We start from the raw sequence: 20,618 nt of genomic DNA on the forward strand, positions 1-20,618 counted from the left end.
GACTTCTTGCGACACCACAAACTTTCACCGGACCTAGTGCGAAACACCGTGTTCCCTCACCCGTCCAAGACTCACTTCCCCTGTGTTCCGTTGAGCAAACCCCCCTGTGACACATCGGTCTGGGCTCATCTCATCCGTACATGCTCGTCTCTGTCGACAACATTACAAGAAACAACGCACAAGTGCCTTGTCGAGCTTGAAAACGTCAGTCACCTATGCAAGGAAAACCTTGAGTTCTCCCTCCAGCTCCACGAAACTCAGCTCCATCTCTCTGAAGCAGCAAAGGAATTACAGACACTATAGCAAGGACAAAGCAAGTTCAGTAAGTGCGCCGAATCTGCTTGCAGTCCCAGCAATCGAGCCTCTGTGTGTTTACCACCCACTACCCCTCGCAACTGTGCTATCAAGACTGCCATAACATGTACTGACAGTTCCGCAGTGCCACACCTTCCTAATGCGGCAGCGTTTGACACTCGGCCGGACACAAGTGCGCATAAGCGACGAGTGTCACGTGCTCCTACCCCACCCCTCGCGGACAGCACCTCAAACTATGCAGCTTAGGCTCTTCCGCGCCGCCTTGCGACCACCATTGACAACACAAACAGTGCACTTGCGCCAAGTGTTTCGCCCGCGACTGTGCTGCCACAGGCCGCACCCTCGGACAATGGACTCACTAATGGCTCACAAGCTCTACTGAGCTCACCCAACCATGGTGCCACTGCTTCGGGCCAGCGGCCATCTTGTTACGTTGACTCCTGGGTCACTTTGCCGCCTTGGCTCCTGTCGGATCTGCCGAGTGGCCCTGAACACCATGACCACGCCTCGCCTGCCCCGCCCACCACTCATTGTAAACAAACCACCTCCCGCACCCCTGGAAACATTTCCGTCATCACCAACGGCACGATTCACAAGCTTTGCCTCACGCCAGGTCCCCTGATCTCCAGTAAACCACGTCAACTTTGTCCTGAGTGCCTCTCCGACCTTAAAAATCAGATTTCTCAACTACTAGGCTCTGGCGTCATTGAACCCTCTGCCAGTAGTTGGTCTATGCCCATACATATGACACCCAAGAAAGACGGGTCCTGGCGCATGTGGGGAGACTACCGTCAACTAAACGCACGAACTATTATGGACACCTACCCCATACCCAACATTGCCGACTTTACCAGTTCCCTCGCAGGTGCGACCACGTTCTCTGTCACTGATTGCAAACGGGCCTACCACCAGATCCCCATGGCACCTGAAGACATTGAGAAGACAGCAATCACCACCCCAATCGAGTTATTTCAGTTTCCATTCATACCCTTTAGTCTGAAAAACGCAACCCAGACCTGGCAACGCTTCATCAATGACGTATTATTGGACCTAAAATTCTGCTTTGCATATCTTGACGACATTCTTGTGTTCAGCTTATCCATTGAGGACAACATTCGACATGTGCAAACTGTTATGAACACTCAGCATGAACTGTTATGAACACGGCAGCAGGCATCAAGACCAACCAGGACAAATTGCAGCTACATCAACCCGCTGTCACTTTTCTTGGTTTTCGGGTCTCTGCCGACGGCATTTTGCCGCCCCCTGAGAGAGTACAAACAATACTAAACCTACTCAGACCTACGTCATTCAAAGAGCTCTGGCACTTTCTGGGGATGGTTAATTATTATTGCCAACATCTACCTCAGGCTGCAGAGATTCAGGCTCCACTGATGGACACCGTGGCAGGCACCAACACTTCTGGATCTCGGTCCATTCCATGGACCCCTGCTATGACTGACTCTTTCACTGTCCTCAAAAATCTTCTTTGCAAGGCCTGCACCATCGCTCATCCTCATCCCAATGTGCAGATTTTCATCACCACAGACGCAAGCAATACTGCCATTGGCGCTGTCCTTAGCCAGACAATTGACGGCCAAACTTCGCCTCTGCAGTTCTTCTCGCGCAAGCTCACCAATGCACAACGGAAATATTCCGCATTTGACAGGGAGTTGCTCGTGGTCTACGAAGCGATTAAGCATTTTAAGACTGACATTGAGGGACATCCTTTCTATGTTTTAACGGACCACAAACCCTTGGCTGCTGCCATTACAAACCCGCCAGCTGACCCGCCTCCTCGCCGCTTCAGATACATGGACTTCATATCTCAGTTCACCACTGATGTCAGACACATAAAGGGTGCTGACAATATAGTTGCTGATTTCCTTTCACAAGTTGACGCCGGCCATTCCCTGTTAGACCTCTCTGAACTGCCTAACCTCCAACCCGCTGATGAAGAAACACAAAAACTGATTTCAGACTCTACCTCTTCACTACACTTCGTCTGCACCACATTCCCTGGCATTTCTGGTGAGATCTGGTGTGACGATAGTATGGGCATGTTATGTCCCCTCATCCCAGCCATGCTCCGTCGAGCTGTCTTCAACACATTGCATAGTTTAGCCCACCCTGGTGTTCATGCGTCCGCCTGCCTTGTAGCGGAGTGCTTTGTGTGGAGAAATGTCAACAAGGGCTGCGAGCAATGGGCACGCTCCTGCATCGCGTGCCAACGCTGCAAAGTACACAAGCACACTTCACCCTCCCCCTCCCCCCTCGGGGCTTTTTCGATCCCTCCTGGGCGTTTCCAGCATATTTAATTGACATTGTCGGCCCTCTCCCCTCCTCTAATGGCTTTCGTTATGTTCTCTCGTCTATCGACCAAACAACTCGCTGGATCGAGTCTGTCCCCCTCCCCAATATTATGGCAGAAACTGTTGCTCGACCTTTCGTCGAGTCATGGGTATCGCGTTTCGGATGTCCAGCTATCGTCACAACTGACCAGGGCAGACAATTTGAGTCGGCCCTGTTCAACGAGATTTGTAACATTTGCGGCATCAGGCGCATCCATACCACAGCATATCACCTGCAAAGTAACGGGATAGTTGAGCACTGGCACCGCACTTTCAAGGCAGCTCTTCGATGTCACGACTCTCTATGGACACAGGCCCTTCCCCTTGTGCTACTCGGCATTCTTGCGATCTATAAGGAAGACCTCAAAGGCACAATAGCCGAGTTCGTATATGGCCAGAACATTGCTCTCCCTGACGAACTTGTGAGCCCTTCCGCTTCTCTCCCTCAGTCTGACTTACCTTCCTTCGTGGGCCATGTCAGATGCCACTTCATCAACCTCCATATCCCTCTGCCCGCCAGCCACTACTGCCCTAAGGTTCACGTCCCGAAATCTCTGGACAATTGCGAGTACATCACGCTCTGACTCCTCCATATACCGGCCCGTTTCGAGTTCTCTGGCACTCAGCCAACACCTATGACATCCAGATGAAAGATTCAGCTGTTACAGCTTCTCTCAACAGACTTAAGCCTGCTCATGTCCCGCCTTCTTCTACCCCCCTTCAGGCCACGACCACGACACACACTGTCATGGCTCATGACGCTCCGACCACTCCCTCCACGTCGGACTTACACACTCAGTTGAGTGACTTCCAGCTCCAATCGTCAAGCTCTCCTCCGACCTCACCCTCTACTCCGGTCTCACGCACTCCGTTGAGTGACCACATGCTCCCCACGTTGAGATTACCTACGATCATACCCTCATCGCTGGGCTCTTCACCGGTCCCTTCAACCAATCCTCTGTCGCCTGCCTCGCCCTGTCGAGGTTTCCACGCCTCCCCCATCTTGAACGTGCCCTCGCTCGAGGTGTTTGTGCTTGTCCCCCCAGACATAATCCATGACATCTCAATAATACTGCACGATTATACACTGTTCGTCGTGTGTTTCTCTTCATCCAGTGCTCATGACACAACCTCTGCCACCTGGTGAAATGTGTTTCCCTCCCACCCGACGTCGACCTGGACATGCTTCGTGTGTTCGCCACGCCCACCGGAGACATCATCGTTGTTGCTCCGTTCCACCCACAAACCGCCGGCCTACCTGTCACCGCACGACCAGCACGCCCAGTACGGCACCCGGCTCGCTTCAACGACGACTTCCAGGTTTGGTGGCCGAACCTTCCTTCACAACATCTACCCACACAGCTTCCTGACGACGCTGTCAAGCTGACCATGGTCGGGCTCCCGCGGACCACTCCTGCCGATGCCATAGTCCCCCCCCCTCCGGCCTATCAAGAGTACTCTGAACTGGGGGGGGGGGGGGGGGGGGGCTTGTGGCGCCGATGACATCGACACCAACATCGATGCATCCATCTATGAACTAAGCTAAGATTATCTTTGGGCTCTTCCGCCATGTTCAGTTCTTTGTGAGCCTTGCTTGTGTTTGTGTGAATAAATGAACTACTGCTACATGGGGGTTGTTTGGTGTAACTAACCTGAACATCTCCCTCATCTTTATACAGCGTTTCAAGTCACATTACAATGTATTCATCTCATTTAACATACTTATTCTCCATATCATTATCTTCTGCTTTTGAAGTGGGTGTACATTCCAGAACAGTTGTAGTATCAATTTGGTTTCTGTTCTGATGAGAAGTATGTTATTGCTGAACTGTTCACAATACCTCACTCTTTGCCCTCCTTTACTTTTCGTAACGACTCTGTTCTTTTTATTCCATTTCCTGATGATGTTGATGTTACTTTATTTTTGTCTAATCAAATGTCTTTATCTTCTTTCCATTTCCCTTTGCTGATTCCTACTACTTCAATATTCAGCATTTACATTTCCTTTTTCAGATCTTCTAACAGGCCTAACAATATCAGACTTCTGAAATTCAATGCTCTGACTTGTATAATGCTATCCATTTGTTGGTTATTAATTTTTCTTCTCATGATCATCTCTTGTTTGACAGTCTCCTCCCAGCAATTACAGTGTGGACCAATGGAGATATCACCATGGTCTTTTGCAAATTACAGATTATATGTGCTGTAGGTTCACTTTCCATGTTTGCAATGCAGTATTTTCCTCAGTGGCTTTCTGCAGCCCGTCACCACTGGAGAATGCTGATTCTATTGTCCTTATGGACTAATGCTGAACTTAGTGGCTAGATACTGGCTTGATCCTTTTTAGTTGCTTTTCTGCCTTCCTTTTACTGGGTTATTGACAATTTAAGGTTAATGTCTTACATGGGAAATTATTAGTTGCATATTTCTGTCATGATGAAAACATGCTATTTAGAAACAATATATGCTAAAATATCTGCTGGGAATTGAACCTGGGCCCACCAGTTACTTATCAGACTTACTTTCAGACAGCTCGGCTGAAGGTTCCCCACTGTTACTGGTAAACGCCATCTTCCTTCAGTTTCTTCATTTATGCCAACTGAGATGCTTCCTCAGAACTGGGTTGAGCCCTCATAGTTTTCTGACTATATATTGTCCCATTTTGTTGGCTTCTGACATTACAAATACGTATGAGAATGTGTTTTACCATTAAAATATAAATTGTTTAAATAAACCATCTTTTACATAAATTATAAGCAACGTTGCATGTGTGTTATCATGACAAGAAAAACAAGACTATTTGATTATGTGTTAATTGGTACATCAAATTAACTTTTTTAATGTTATTCATAATTGTGCAAATTAACCATGTGAAAGAATTATATGTATGTATGCTGTCTCTTCTCTTGATACTACTCAAACTTTTAGAATGGTGATATCTCTCACTGTTCTCTCATAACTTATGCATTCAATTTTAACCTTATTATTTATCACTTTTCCTATGTTAATGTGGATATATTACATCATTTCAAAGTGCTGTAGTAATTATAACTTCAGATATTGTGAGGTGTCTCTTTGTTTCTTACTGCCACGAGGTAAAAGAACAATTAATTTTATAATCATAATACTTCTCGCTTTTGCGCCAGTCTGCTCTATAGTATTACAAATCTGAGTAGCTGAATTGATAGCTTTTACCACCAGCTATCCAGCGATACCTTGAGTGCTAAAATGTGAGAAGTTATCTTTCTGTACTTAACCTGTATGTTCCAGTGCACTTTCCTGCCTTTTATTGTGACTGTCTTTTACTAAAATTGTCATATTGAGAAGCCATTATCAGCCAGCAATTTTGTTTCTACATTTTTTTACCAGTTAGTTTACTTGCTTACTATATAGTGTAACATTCTTTAAAAATATTTCTAGTACTGCACTAACTGAAGGCGAGTGCATACAAATATAAGTATTGCAAGTTTTCTTAATAAGAATAAAATTATTTTTGCTAACTGGCAGTGTAACCGTATATTCTGGTTTCTCACAAAAACAAATAAAATATGCTAGCTACAGGCTCAGCGATGTGCAATGCTGGCCATAATACTTTGAAATGTAAATGAAATTCTTTTGGTTAATAAATACAAACATTTAAGAAAAATGCAATGTCTTTGAAAAACATATGACCTGAACAGGGTGGCAGTACTGATTGTGGTGAATTACTAACTCTGACTTTTTAGTGAAATTATATTCCCAGTTAAGTTTGGCTTTTCAAAACACTTGACAATTGAAATTACATTACTCAGAAAAATTACATCCTTTTTTACTAATTGATTCACAAACAATGAGATTGATGCAGCAAGTATTACCCAATTTCACTAAAAAAGCATAAATACAAATCATGAACTTACATATACCAGTGTAAACAAACCTTAGAAACCTTACAAAAGGGGAATATCTGATTAGCCTTTACATCAAATCAGTTTATATGCATTCTGGGGTTACTCAACAATTGACAATTATCAGCCAAATCATAGATACTAATGCACTGGCAAAATGAAAGTCATAATTATTTAACATCTTTACCTTGCTTGCGTGAAGACTTCTGCTTCCATATTTCTATTTCCAATAAAACATGTACTCATAATTCCTACAATATAATCTAAAACTTGGTGGCTTCACATAGCACAAAACAAAAACTGCCTACTCCATCCTCTTTCACTCACAGACAGCTACCCACTACTGTGTGCCAAGCACTCTCTTACTCCAACACTACAATCTCAGACCAGAAGAATTATCTTTGGTTCTGTGGTCATGCACAGTCAGTGATCCACTTTATAAAGCCTATCAGAGATATACATCTTTTATAATGTAATAGTTTCATTCTAGTTTACATTACTATTATTATCCTATTCGTGTGCCACATGAAAGTGTAGCCAGCAGACTCCTTTCAATAGCATACAGGTAATCTATTTTTACAGTAACCCTCTGTAGTACTGTTTGATGTATTCTGCCATACTGCCAATGTTAAGGGAAGCAGTCATAACCTTCCTGCTATCTGTAGAGCCCATAGGATATTCCATTACATCACTATGATTGCATGCTGCTGCGTTCCAGAAAAGTTTGGCATGCAAATTTTGAATTTTTAAAGTTTTATTCCCACTGCAATCAGGCAGCAGAGGCCAGCATGGCTGGTGTGCTAATCAAGTAAGCCTCTGGATGGTATTGTTGACATTATGACAAAACATTCCAGGCATATGGGAGTTTACAACACCAGTCAACAGTCGAATACATAGAACATCTTATACGGTGTGACCAAGAGTGAAGTAATATTCTGTAACTCAGATACTTGCATGCTACTGAGAAACTCACAAGTTGCAAACTTCACCAGGTCCAACAACCTGTGCTCAGGACATAGCAAACTAGGAAAATTAAAAAGAATATTGATAGGAAGCAAACCTACTCTTACCCCTCCAATAGGATGGCAATGGAGGTGTAGCTATAAGGGTATAAATAATCGAGTTTAGGGTCTCAAAACATTCAGTCAGGCCGCCACTCTGTCTGCATCTTAACCCAGAGAGAATGATGGGTTTTTGACTTTCAGAGAAACCAAGACCCACCCTAGATGATGAAGATCAGTTGACTACCTGCTTGCTGACTGACTCATCAAGTTCTGGTGAGGCGCGCCTGCCTGTGGTGTAACAGCTGCTGAACTTGGGAGCTGGTGTGCAGTCAGCATCTGCCCTTTGAGGGACTTCAGCCAGTGGACTGCAAGCTGTCTATGATCCAGCAGGTGGAGGTGTGCCCTCATGGCCATCTAGGTGCCTAGACATCATTGGCCATTGTAATAGTCAATATCTGGGGAAAGGGGTACGTGATCAGGACTTCACTGCTCAGCAGTGGACATGGCATCGGCAACCGCATCCAAGTACATGACATGAGGACCATGAGTAAACACAAGGTTGTGTACCCAGCAAAACTCTGGAGGACCTGGTCAAGTCATAATTGTTCTTCGCTGCTGGTGGAATGCACGGCGCTGCCTGCTATTGAGCTGCTCAGCATCTCAGTACCTGCTGCCTGCAACCCAGGACAATAGACATTATCAGTGGATCGGGCTGTCTGCAATCAGCTGTGTTTGCAAGCACACAGAGCAGCTGTGAGGATGGCTGTAGTGCTGTATAAGGCCACCTTGAATAAACAACTGTCAATATTACCGCTGTTTGTCTATACACCACATTGTAAATAACCTGCCCTCTCCCTCACCATTTCTCACACTCATCCTGACATGTAGCACCCCAAAATAGGCTGGATTGTTACAATTAGTGGCAGCAAGTGGTCGTTACACTTAATTATAAAGGTTGTGCTGGAAAATGTTCAGCCGATGTCCAAATGCTACAGTTTGGTGAGAAAAGTGATTGTTGTGTAACTCTTGAAACCCAAACACTGCGGTCTGGTGTCAAGCAATAAGACTGTGAACTTTAGTAAATTACCTACAAGCAGTGGTACTTGGTATATCACAAGTTTGGCAGTGTCGGCTCAGTGTAAGGGGGTGCAGAAATTCTCACTTTGTTTATGTTTAATCAGTATTTGTTCTCAATTACTATATGTAACTTGTGGATTACTGAATAAAGTACATTTCAGGTTATGTTTGTGAAGCCACATGAAAGTGTGAATTTATCTTTGTTTAAGGATAATGGTAGACCCAATAATCTGGTACCCATAAGGTGGCAGTTTTGCAGTCTTGCTGGGCATGAATTGCCATGTACTAAGGCTGTAGCAGCCACATGTTTTATGCATAGAAGTGTTGGTCATTTGGCTTGCATTTTTTCGGAGGGTAGCTGGGCTATGCTATGCAGGAAAACGTAATTTATAAGGTTTTTTAAAAATGTATTAGTGGGTTATTTGTGTTTCTAGTATTAATTGCAGTAGAGGTAATGTACACAAAATGGTTGTAAAATGTGCTGCTGCTACTTAAGAGTCTGTTGCTCCTCTAACAGAGTAAGTGTGGAATATGAGGACATCCTCTGTAAACCTGAGGCTTTGGAAGCTGGTCAGGTTCAGTCAAAGACTGAGTCGCGGAAAAATGAGGCAGAGATGAGGGTAGCTTCTTCTTCTTCTTTTCATCCAGCAGTAGCCACACTTATCAATTCCTTTTCAGGTAAAACAATGAAAGTTGTGTTGGTTTTCATCAATGATGTTACAGCTACTGCTGAAATGAGTGATTGGTCAGACAAAGTAACCTTTTGTGGCCAACTTGCATTTAACAGGGGAAGTCAAGACAAATGTTGTATCTCATGGGACCCACAGTAAAGCACAGTGGCCATAAAATAACGGGTAGATCATCGTGTATTCACTTCTGATGGAGGTGTGGATGTAAGTACCATATGCAGAAACCATGTAAGCAACCAAAGTGTTACTTGTGTGGGTAAGAGGACCACCAAGCGTCTTATTTTCAGAAGAGGAAGAACAGAAATCTCTGTTGGGAGAAGCAGGTTTTAAACCCAAATGTGAATGGTTCAACCATTGGAAAGCAGTCCAAATAGACCATAGCACTGCCCAAGTTAGTGCACATGGAATGTTGCTTAGTGGGCTTAGTGACTGGTGTGGAACAGAGATTTCTTGTAGATATGAGACCGTTATCAGTCTGGACCTGCTGAGCAGTAGGACTGCTACCACCATAATATAAGTTATGTGGGCTTGGCAATAGTAGTGTTGAATCATTTAGTATGACAGTGCTTCAGTTCATCATTGGGGAAACTAAGTACACAGAGAGTATGGAATTTTTGCCATATGTGGGTGATGGAAATTCAGTGATTCTCATACTACATTTTCTCGACAAATATCATGTGAAGATTGATCTTTGGCAATGCACATTTGGGCTCAATGAAACCTTGTTTCACTTAGCTTATAAAAACAGTTGCAGATTAAGCCATGTTGCAAGGATCACCTGTCATGAAAGTGATGCCAGCTAAACTGCAGACAGCTCTGTTAAAGCTTGATCAGCAGGATAAAGTAATGGCAGGTATGGGAAAGGTAGTATGGGTTTCAGTGGATGCCAGTTTGCCTTGTGGGACTTTGTATGTGGTTGGGTCACTCTCAAGCAATGAAGAGTTGGATGGTTCACAATGTTTTGTGCACAGAAGCATAGCACGTGTGAGTAATATAAAGGGGACATTCATAGTTACAATTAGCGCAGATAACGTTGGCAAAGGTGAAGTCAGTCTGTCAAAAGGTATAGTTGGATGGTTCACACTGTTTTGTGCACAGAAGCATAGCACGTGTGAGTAATATAAAGGGGACATTCATAGTTACAATTAGCGCAGATAACGTTGGCAAAGGTGAAGTCAGTCTGTCAAAAGGAGTAGTTCATTTAACAGCAACTATGAGATGGGCTCACAGAACCTAGGGACAGGCCCTGTGGCATAAATATTGTAATCTTCTCTAAGAAATTATGTAAGTATTAAATGAAGAAGACTTCAATAGGTCGAGTCTGCATAGAAGCCACAAGAAGTGTTATGTAAGAAGCTGGCTCATTTGAAGGGTAATGATTACACGACTGTGGAAAAAGTATTGTTGAAGTTTAGCGACTTGTTTTTTACAGATGGGGTATTACCAGCAACTCTGGTACCTCAACACTGTGTGCCAAGAGGAGACAGTACACTGATTTATAGGAAACCATATTACATTCCAAGACATTTACAGCCATTAATGGAGTAGTTCATTTAACAGCAACTATGAGATGGGCTCACAGAACCTAGGGACAGGCCCTGTGGCATATATATTGTAATCTTCTCTAAGAAATCATTGGATGGAATGAAGAAATATAGGTTTTGCTGTGATTATAGGTTTCTGAATACAAAGACCATTACAGAAGCTTATCCAGTTCCTAATATTATGGAAACCTCGGATAATTTAGGTCAGTCTCGTTACTTTACTACAATGGCTCTCAAAAGTTCTTATTATCAATTAGATGTAGCACTTTATGATACATCAAAGACAGCATTTACTGTGTCATGTGAACATTATCAGTATAAATAAGCAGATGCCATTCGGTTTAAAAATGCATCTGCTACTTTTCAGCAGTTATTAAATGGAGGTTTAGGAGAGTTAAAGTCTAAGACCTGTATGGACTATTTTGATGACATAATAGTCTATTTATAGGATACATCAGACCCTGTCAGCTGACTGTACAATGTTTTTAGTAGGTTGTTTTCAGCCCATCTGATGCTGAGCATGGACAAGTGCCACTTTGCTCAAACTTAATTGTACTTTCTGGGACATGTAATTAGTGAATGTGATTTGCAAACCTATCCTCATCTTACAGAAGCAATTCAAAATTTTCCAGCACTGTGGATGACGTTGCAACTACTACCACAAATTCATAAAGAATTTCGCAAAAATAGCCATAACTTTGAGCAGGTTACTCAAAACAGGTGTAAAGTTTCAGTGGGCACAAGAGTGTCAGCTAGCATTAGAGAAACTGAAGGAGATACTGATTTGGGATTCCGTACTGGTTTTCCAGATTTTGAGAAGGAGTTCATCATCTGTTGTGACACTTCTAATGAAGCACGCGGCTGTATTTTGGGTAAGATGATTAATCGACAGGAGCATCCAATAGCATATGCTCTGAGGCAGTTATATGAGGTACAATGTAACTACTGAACAAGTGAAAAGGAAATGTTAGTGATCATACACATATTACATATTTCCAGAGTTAGAAGATTTGAAGTTGTGCCTGATCATGCATCATTGAAATGGTTGCTTGATCTAAAGGAAGCATCTAGTCATCTGAAACCTTAAGCCAGCTAGAAAACATACAAACGTGAACACATTAAACCACAAAGTAGCCATGTTGAGTACACTGAGCAAGAGTGTGTTGGAATGGCAACAAGCACAAGCAGATGATAAATATTGTCAGACTTTTTAAGTCACAGCTGCACTTCATCGTACAAAAGGATTTGTTGTGCAGAGTCATGTAATGCAGACCATGTGTTGTCAACCGGGCAGTTTTTCAAAAGAAAGTGTGACAACAGGCTCATGACCAAATGTTGTCAGGTCATGGTGGCCAACAAGCAACAGATAGGTGTGTTGCAGAATGGTTTTGCTGTTTAGGTGGAGAAACAGGAAACACAACATTGAGCAGTATGTCAGAGGCAGTGTACCATGCACAAAGAGAGCAGATATTTCACATCAGAAAATCTCTTTGTAGAGGTTTGCAGAGGTGTTGAAGCCACTTCAAACGCTTGAGCTCAAAATTTGGTAAACAAATAACAGAACACCTGCAGGAATAGGTGTGTGCTTACAATCATCGACAAGTTTTCACTGTTTCTACAGTAACAATAGCAATTCCAGACCAACAGGCCAGTATGGTGGCACAGTCATTAGATAACTGTTGGACACTGAAGTCTGGAGTACCTGATACCTTAGTCCCGGATCAGAATACAAACTTCGTTTCTGAAGATATGAAACAGCTATACCATGTGTTCCATATTAAGAAGTTATGAATGAACCTGTTCCACCCTTGCACCAACAGTAGGACAGAGCACATCCATAAGACCATTTCGAAAATGTTAAGCTTTTACGTTACTGCTACACATCATGTCTGGAATACTTCTCTCTCATATGTGGTTTACACATACATCTTATAATTCTTAAATGAACAGGTATGTCACCATTTCCCCCCATTGGCAGTTTAAGTCCTATAATAAGGACTGAATTGTGAACTAGTGGAGTAGTTTGCGAGAAGAATACGAGAGGTATCTAGAAATGTATAAAAGGTGAACACAAATTGTCTGGAAAGCCAGGAACAACTGAACAGGTACATGTGTGGACTGTCACAGTATCTTATAAGGAAGTGGGTATTGGTCACTAATCTCAACACACCAGGTTCCACGAATTGCTCCCGGCGGACACGGCCACCCTCTGCGGGTACAAGGCAGTGCAGTTCAATGCCATGTATGCGGCTGTGTGTTGCTAGTGTCAGCATAGGAGTGGGAGAGATAGCTGTGGAGTGAGTGAGACCACACAGCACTTCTCTGGACTGTCCCATGTCAGAACCAAAGTAAACAAAATAACAGAGGAAGCGCATCTCCGTAAAAGTGGTCGATGGGCAGTAAATAAGCAATTATTTACCGTTTAAGTAACAATTAGTGTTTGTGTGGCAGAATTACTATGAAAAGGCTTAGAAAACAATATCCAAAACAAGAATTGCAGAATAACTTAGTAGTTTTCTGACTCACAGGTTGATTCTATTAGTATTGCATATGCACACTCGTCATATGAACAGTAGGCATCTTCTGAAAGATAAATCAATTTCTTAAATGAACTAGTGTCATAAATATTCTATTTTAGAAATAATTTTATGTAAGGGGTATAGAGTCTTATTCTTATTGTTAGTAGTTACAAGTAAATATTTTTTATTGTACTTCATGCTACAGCTTTTTGTACCCCTCTCCATAGTTTACACATTGGATCCTTAGTTTGCTGTTTCATACGCAACAATTTTAATTGACCAAGTCTGTAAAGTTATTAAAAAAATAGAATTAAAGTTACAAAGACCTTTAATCCTTACAGTCAACATTGTTGAAGAAGACCGTTAACATTTTACACATTTTACTTTTTCGAGGAAATTATTTTGCCTAGGTTTGGTACATTATTCTTGGAGACTGCTAACCTCAAAGAATTAGTCAAATTTATATCGCTAAGTGATGAATGGTTCTTAGTTTTAGCAAGCTTCAAAAGGGAGAAAAAGCACTCACAAATATACGTAGAACCAAACATTGAGGTAACTTTGGCAGCATGCTTGTATGAAAGAGGACACTTCTCTCATGGAAAACAGCTGTAAAAGTCATCCAAAGTTTTAGACATAGGAAAGCAGTCTTCAGGCAGATATTTCACTGCAGGTCAATCAGCTCTAGTTGAAAAACTTGTGAGACATCCTCTGCCAAAGAAAAACAGGCAAACAGGCTGTTGAAGCTCACTATCTCCAAAAATCTGTTTTCAGACTCTTCTTGTAATTCACAAATGATTTGAGCATAATCTGAAAAATTCATATCTTCTTTAATGCTGTCTAATGCAGGGAAGTGCCCCACAATTCTCCTCACGCAACTGTCTTTCCCACAAAATATATTTTTTAAATGCTTGAATGGTCTGCACCCAGTCCACAACACAGTGGTTTTTGCGTTACAGTGAATGTTCAAAGTATTTAAATCAACAGTTTGGTCACAAAAAATGCCAAATTCACCACCCACTTAGGATCACAAAGTAGTTCTTCTGAACGTCCTTTCATTTCCAAAAAAGTATTGATTTTGTCCCTCAAGGGGAAAAACCAATGAAGCACCTTCCTTCTGTTCAGCATCTTACGTCAGTGTGGTAGGGGATGTCTGGGTATTCCATTTCGATATCAGCCAGAAATTCCTTAAACTGGTGATGTGAGATTCCATGAGAGCAAAGATAATTAACTGTTCGAAGAACTGCGTCCAAAACATTTTTTATGTTGACAATCTTCACACAATGTGCCCCCTGGTGTATCAGACAATGGACTGCCATGAATAAGGAACAGTCGACTTCAGCCATTTTTGACCTGACGTAACCCAGGAATCCAGTGTGTATCTCTCGTAGCGCAGGGGCTCCATCCATTGTTACACTGGCCAGGCGTTCCCATTTTAAACCCATTGACTCGAACACGTTTTTCACGGCTAGAAAAATATCCAAACCCATGGGTTTGTCTTTTAATGCTATAAGATTGTCGTCAACACCCTGAATGAATGTGACAAGCTGAGATACACCCACAACGTCCGAGGACTCGTCAAGAGTGACAGAAAACGAAATGAAGTTTGCCGCTCTCTCCGTTAATTGCTGCTCAATATCTGAGGCCATATCTTTGACTTGGTGAGCAACAGTTTGAGGCGAAAGAGCTATTTCTTCAAATTTTTCTGTGAGGTCTGCTGGACAAATACAAGCTGCCAAGTTGACTAGGTAATCCTTGATGAGATTCCCATTGCCCATCTGTTTCCTGCTCTTGCCACAGTATATATATTTAATTTTGAACAATCCTGTTTTTGAAACATAGAAAGAAAGGTTGTTTATCATTTAGCTACAAAATAGCAGGTCAGCAACTGGAAGCAGTTAATTCCATAAATTATCTGGGAGTACACATTAGGAGTGATTTAAAATGGAATGATCATACAAAGTTAATCGTTGGTAAAGCAGATGCCAGACTGAGATTCATTGGAAGAATCCTAAGGAAATGCAATCCGAAAACAAAGGAAGTAGGTTACAGTACACTTGTTCGCCCACTGCTTGAATACTGCTCAGCAGTGTGGGATCCGTATCAGATAGGGTTGATAGAAGAGATAGAGAAGATCCAATGGAGAGCAGCACGCTTTGTTACAGGATTATTTAGTAATCGCAAAAGCGTTACGGAGATGACAGATAAACTCCAGTGGAAGACTCTGCAGGAGAGACGCTCAGTAGCTCGGTATGGGCTTTTGTTGAAGTTTCGAGAACATACCTTCACCGAAGAGTCAAGCAGTATATTGCTCCCTCCTGCGTATATCTCGTGAAGAGACCATGAGGATAAAATCAGAGAGATTAGAGCCCACACAGAAGCATACCGACAATCCTTCTTTCCACGAACAATACGAGACTGGAATGGAAGGGAGAACCGATAGAGGTACTCAAGGTACCCTCCGCCACACACCGTCAGGTGGCTTGCGGAGTATGGATGTAGATGTAGATGTAGATTTTAACAATTAATTATTTCATTTGTTGAAACCTAAATAAACAACTAACAAAAAAAATTGGTGTTAGATGTGTTTTCCCCCAGCTCCTCTGAAATGCGGTCATAGACGCTAGCAAGGACAGTGAAATGTGGTCGCAAAATAAATTTTTATCTATTTGAATATTTGAATTTTAATTAATTGAAAACATAGATCAAACTACAACATATTTTTTCCCATCCATCAAAACACAAATACACAAAGATAAAGAATAACTCTGAGAGAGTCTTAGTGATGGCTTTTCGGGAAGTGGCAAAAAATAACGCTTCTGAAACTTTTTCTTATGTGTGTGTGATGTAATTTAATGCAACCCAAATACAAAAATTAACCAAAAAGTAATTGTTAAATCCTGCCTAGTCATCAAATATGGGGTGTCTAGGAAACCTGCTTTCTCAGATCATTAGACATCATTAAAACAAATCATATTAATGAGTTTTATTACAAAATGAAAAAATGCAATACTTAACTTCATCCATTACACAGATGTGTTACAAGAAAAGGGCGACATGCTAAATATGCAATGTTCTTCAAAGAGGCTGAAGCTCTTTTGTCTGTGTTCACTTTAACAATACATATGTTTCACAACCATAAAATAAAAGCCCACTGATGATGCTGCAACTGCAGTGAAACATGTTTGGGACAAAAAACAAAATTGCATCCAAAAACATGTAATGTTGTTCAGTATAAACAATCTCAAGTGCGGGTTACATAGGTTGTACAAGGAAAGTAACTAGTGTCGATGCTGCTACAGAGCTCGCTAATCTTGAAGCTACTCTTCAGTTGGGCCGCAACCAGTCAGGCACAGCCCTTATGTTCTCTTCACATAGGGGCCGCTGCTGTTGTGTTGTCATCCTGGAGGGAGGTCGGGTTAGTGTGCGACTGGCTAATCTCTTCTCACAGCCCTCTCGGCTCTATCGTTCCAGCCTGGCGTGCCGGCACTTGACTTTACACCATAACAGAAATGTTCCTTGTTGCTGACAATCTGAAATTCGATAACTGGCACATTGCTAAGTGACATATCAGATTATAAAATATAGTCTCATTTATCATCTTTATAAATAATAAAGAGTCATATGATAGGAAACACTTACTTCACTGCAATGCTGCTTGAAATTTTCTTTCAGTTCTTCAAGCTTTGACTGGTGTTACTCTTGTGACAAATTTTCAAACTGATATTTGTGATAGGTATTAAAGTGTCATTCAGTTGAGTACTTTTTACACACATGAGGTGCCAATGATATACTAAACATTTGGCATGATTTTCGACAGCACTACAAAAGAAATTAATTTCCCATTGGGGTTTAAATAGTGTGGATGCGCCGCTCCTCCTTTTTTTTGTCTGCTGCTGTTGAGCATCCATCTCGATTCACTGTAGCCTTACATCTGTTGACTAATGGCTTTGTGACATACCAATGTTTTCAACTGCTGCTGGCGTGGCGGTTTGTCTTCTGTACGAAGCACATGTACAGTGGCACGGTGAGGCACACTGGGCCAACCGCACAGTCAGCTAAGTGACACGGATTGACCACTGAAACAATATATGAATTCACTCATGGCACTGGCCTCGGGTGATCATGGATGCTAGCACTCCAGGGGCACAGTTTGGATGAGCCTGCTATACACCAAAGGGAAAGACACAGAAGATCTTGACCAAATATCACAGAGCCTATCAGGTCATGAAGATGACCTCACCAGTTAATGTAAATGTGCAGTTTCCTGTCAAACATCTGTCATGCATGTCAGTTGGGTGAAATCATTTAAGGGTATGGTGGGTCCAGTTCCACAGTTAGCTCTGACTGACCCTGTGTGCAGAAGTGCAGTAGGCAGAAAGAAGGAACCTCTAGTGGTTAGACAGCACAAGGCACAAAACATGCCTTATGCTTGGAGGTCATATAATTAATTATGCTATTAGAGCTTTTGCAATGTTATGTTGATTTTACATTTATTCTTGGTATTTATGTTATGAGTATATTTTCCATTGTATTGTGTTTGGATGGATTTAGTGTTTTCATGTCACTGCCATCTGTATTTTTCTTTTATTATTGTAGGGATATTGTCAGGTTTTGGTTGCTGTTGCTTCCTGTTTCTACTTTCTTTTGTTATTCATTTCAGAAGGAGCGAGGGGGTGATAGACAGTTTTTTTCCTCAGGTGCAACTTCATAACGACATCTTGAATGATGGGAATGTCCTTGGGTTGGCCGTACTTCATCAGGAGTGGAACAGAACTCTTAACTTTTTCCAGCCATAATCAGACATCTTGCTTACAAGCCATCAATGGACATTGAAAGCAACAGTAAAGATCTGGGAAATTAGGAATGAAATATGTTTTTTTTGGAATTGTATAAAGAGGCACAGGGAAATGATGTTTTCAGGGAAGTGCAAGGGTAGCACAATGAATTACAGTTTACCTACGATAAATTAGGAGCACAGTTATCACCACTGGTGGATATTGTACCACAGACCATAGTTTGCAGGAAAAGAGGTTGGTTAAATTCAGGAGATAAATTGCTAAAAACTGTGTTCAGGACAGCAGATGAGGGGGATATTCAGAAATTAAATTATACACTTAGTCAGATCCAGCAACTGGTGAGTTCTATGAAGGGTGTCATAGAATGGCACACAGTGATGTAAAGAAGGTGTTGAGTAACAATCTGAGGAAGATACAGAGACAATTAAGTTTGTTGAATAACAAGTTGGTCATTGCAAGGTTGCTCTGTGGACTGGCAGATCGGTTGGATGACACAAGGAATGAGGTGATCATATCGCAGGAGGCAATGTATCATGTAGTAAATGGAAGGCTCAATCTGGTTTTGATCCCAGAATGAGAGTTTATGTTGAGATTATGCCTAGCAGAGAAGCAGTTCCAATATAATTAAGACTTATAGCAGAAGTCACAGAAAGTAATTTAGCATTAGTTTTGAATATGGCTGGAACAAGGATAATAATGAATGGGGCAAGGGTATACATACTGCCTACTTACCTATAGCAGGAGTTGGTTTGAAATTTTGTTGTTACACCATTGACCCATATCCAATGAAATGGGGGAGGGGGAGGGGGGGGGGGGGTGTAACAGAGAAATTGATATGAATAAGGATGCATGAGGTATTGTTGATTCTGGATAGTAGGGAAGCTCATGAGGCTATGTCATTACCACATTTGGAAAACTGCACTCAAGGGAGTTTGTTGTCTGTCCAGACAGACCAGTAAATAATGATATGTCATCATGTGAGGTGCATATCGTATTTAGGGAAAACAAATGAGACAAGATACGAAAAGTAAATCTTGCCCACATTGTCTTGCTTCCAGAAGGTAGGGAGGCAATGTCTGTACTAGGTCTACTCGCCAGAAACTGAGTTGGCAACCTGCTACAAAAAAGGGAAACCTGAGTGGTTGAGAAAATTAGAGTTGCAGAGAAGCAGTATTAACATTAATGGTATGGCTCGTGAGATAGTTGGGAAGGATTTCTGCCTTCCAGCTGCACACACTGGTTCAACCATCATGACACTAAAACGAAATACATTGTATTGGATGGAAGGACCACTAAGGGTATTACTCACGCAGAATTCGACTTACCTTAAGCCCATCCTATTAGACAAATTTACTGAATGACATAGAGGAAAATATCAATGGAGAAGATGTTACAACATATCCACAATTTTTAAGAAAATCCTCAGTACAAGATTATATTGATAGCCATTTCAGCTAACAGTTGTGGCGTGTTTCTACTAGGAATTTGCATATTTTATTTCCGTAATAAACGTAGACATGCACAGTCAACATATCCACCGACGCATTGTAGCCAGTCGAGTGTTTATCCAGGATAAGCTCAAGGAACAGTTGATGAAAGCAAGGCCTCTGTATTAAATAGTATAAGCACTAGATTAAGAAATGTATTACAATAAGGTCCTGGAGACTGCACTTTGGGAGTAAGCTCATCTTAGTAGTGGATAAGGGAGAAATTCATGTAGGACAGCTCATGGCTGGAGCTGGGTGTTGCTATCAGCATGGTATGAAGGTTTTTTTGGAGAAGTTCAGAGTAATTTTATTTATCTTGAAAGATGCGGGACATGCCCTAGAAATGTTTGGTGTGCGAATTGTGAATTTTTAAAGTTTTATTCCTATCCCAGTCACAGTAGAGGCCAGCATGGCCGATGTACTATTCAAGATGCCACTGGACGGTACTGTTGACATTATGACAAAACACTCCAGGCAGACGAGAGCTCGTGACACAGGTCAATGGGCGAGCACTTGGAATAGCTAACACAGTGTGACCAAGAGTGAAGTAACATTTTGTACCTCGGACATTTGCATGCAACTGAGAAACTCATATGTTGCAAATTTAACTGGACTTAGCAACCTGTGCTCAGGACAGAGAGAGCTAGGGAAAGCTGACAAGACAAGTAATAGGAAGTGCACTTGCTCATCCCCCTCAGTAGGAGCACACAAGAAGCATAGCTACAATAACTGAGCTTAGGGCATCGAATCATTCAGTTGTGTCGCCATTCTATCATGCCACCATTCTTTGTGGTGAGCATTTGCCCTCTGAGGGACTTCATCCGACAGATTGCAAGCTGTCTATAGCCTGACTGGGATAGGTGCACCCTCATGGCCTCCTAGCCACACAGACATCATCAGCCATCGTCCAGGTCGATCCCTCAGCTGAAAGGGGAGGGGAGAGAGGGTGACT

Source organism: Schistocerca piceifrons, chromosome 1, assembly GCF_021461385.2.
Source record: "Schistocerca piceifrons isolate TAMUIC-IGC-003096 chromosome 1, iqSchPice1.1, whole genome shotgun sequence".
NCBI lineage: Eukaryota > Metazoa > Arthropoda > Insecta > Orthoptera > Acrididae > Schistocerca > Schistocerca piceifrons.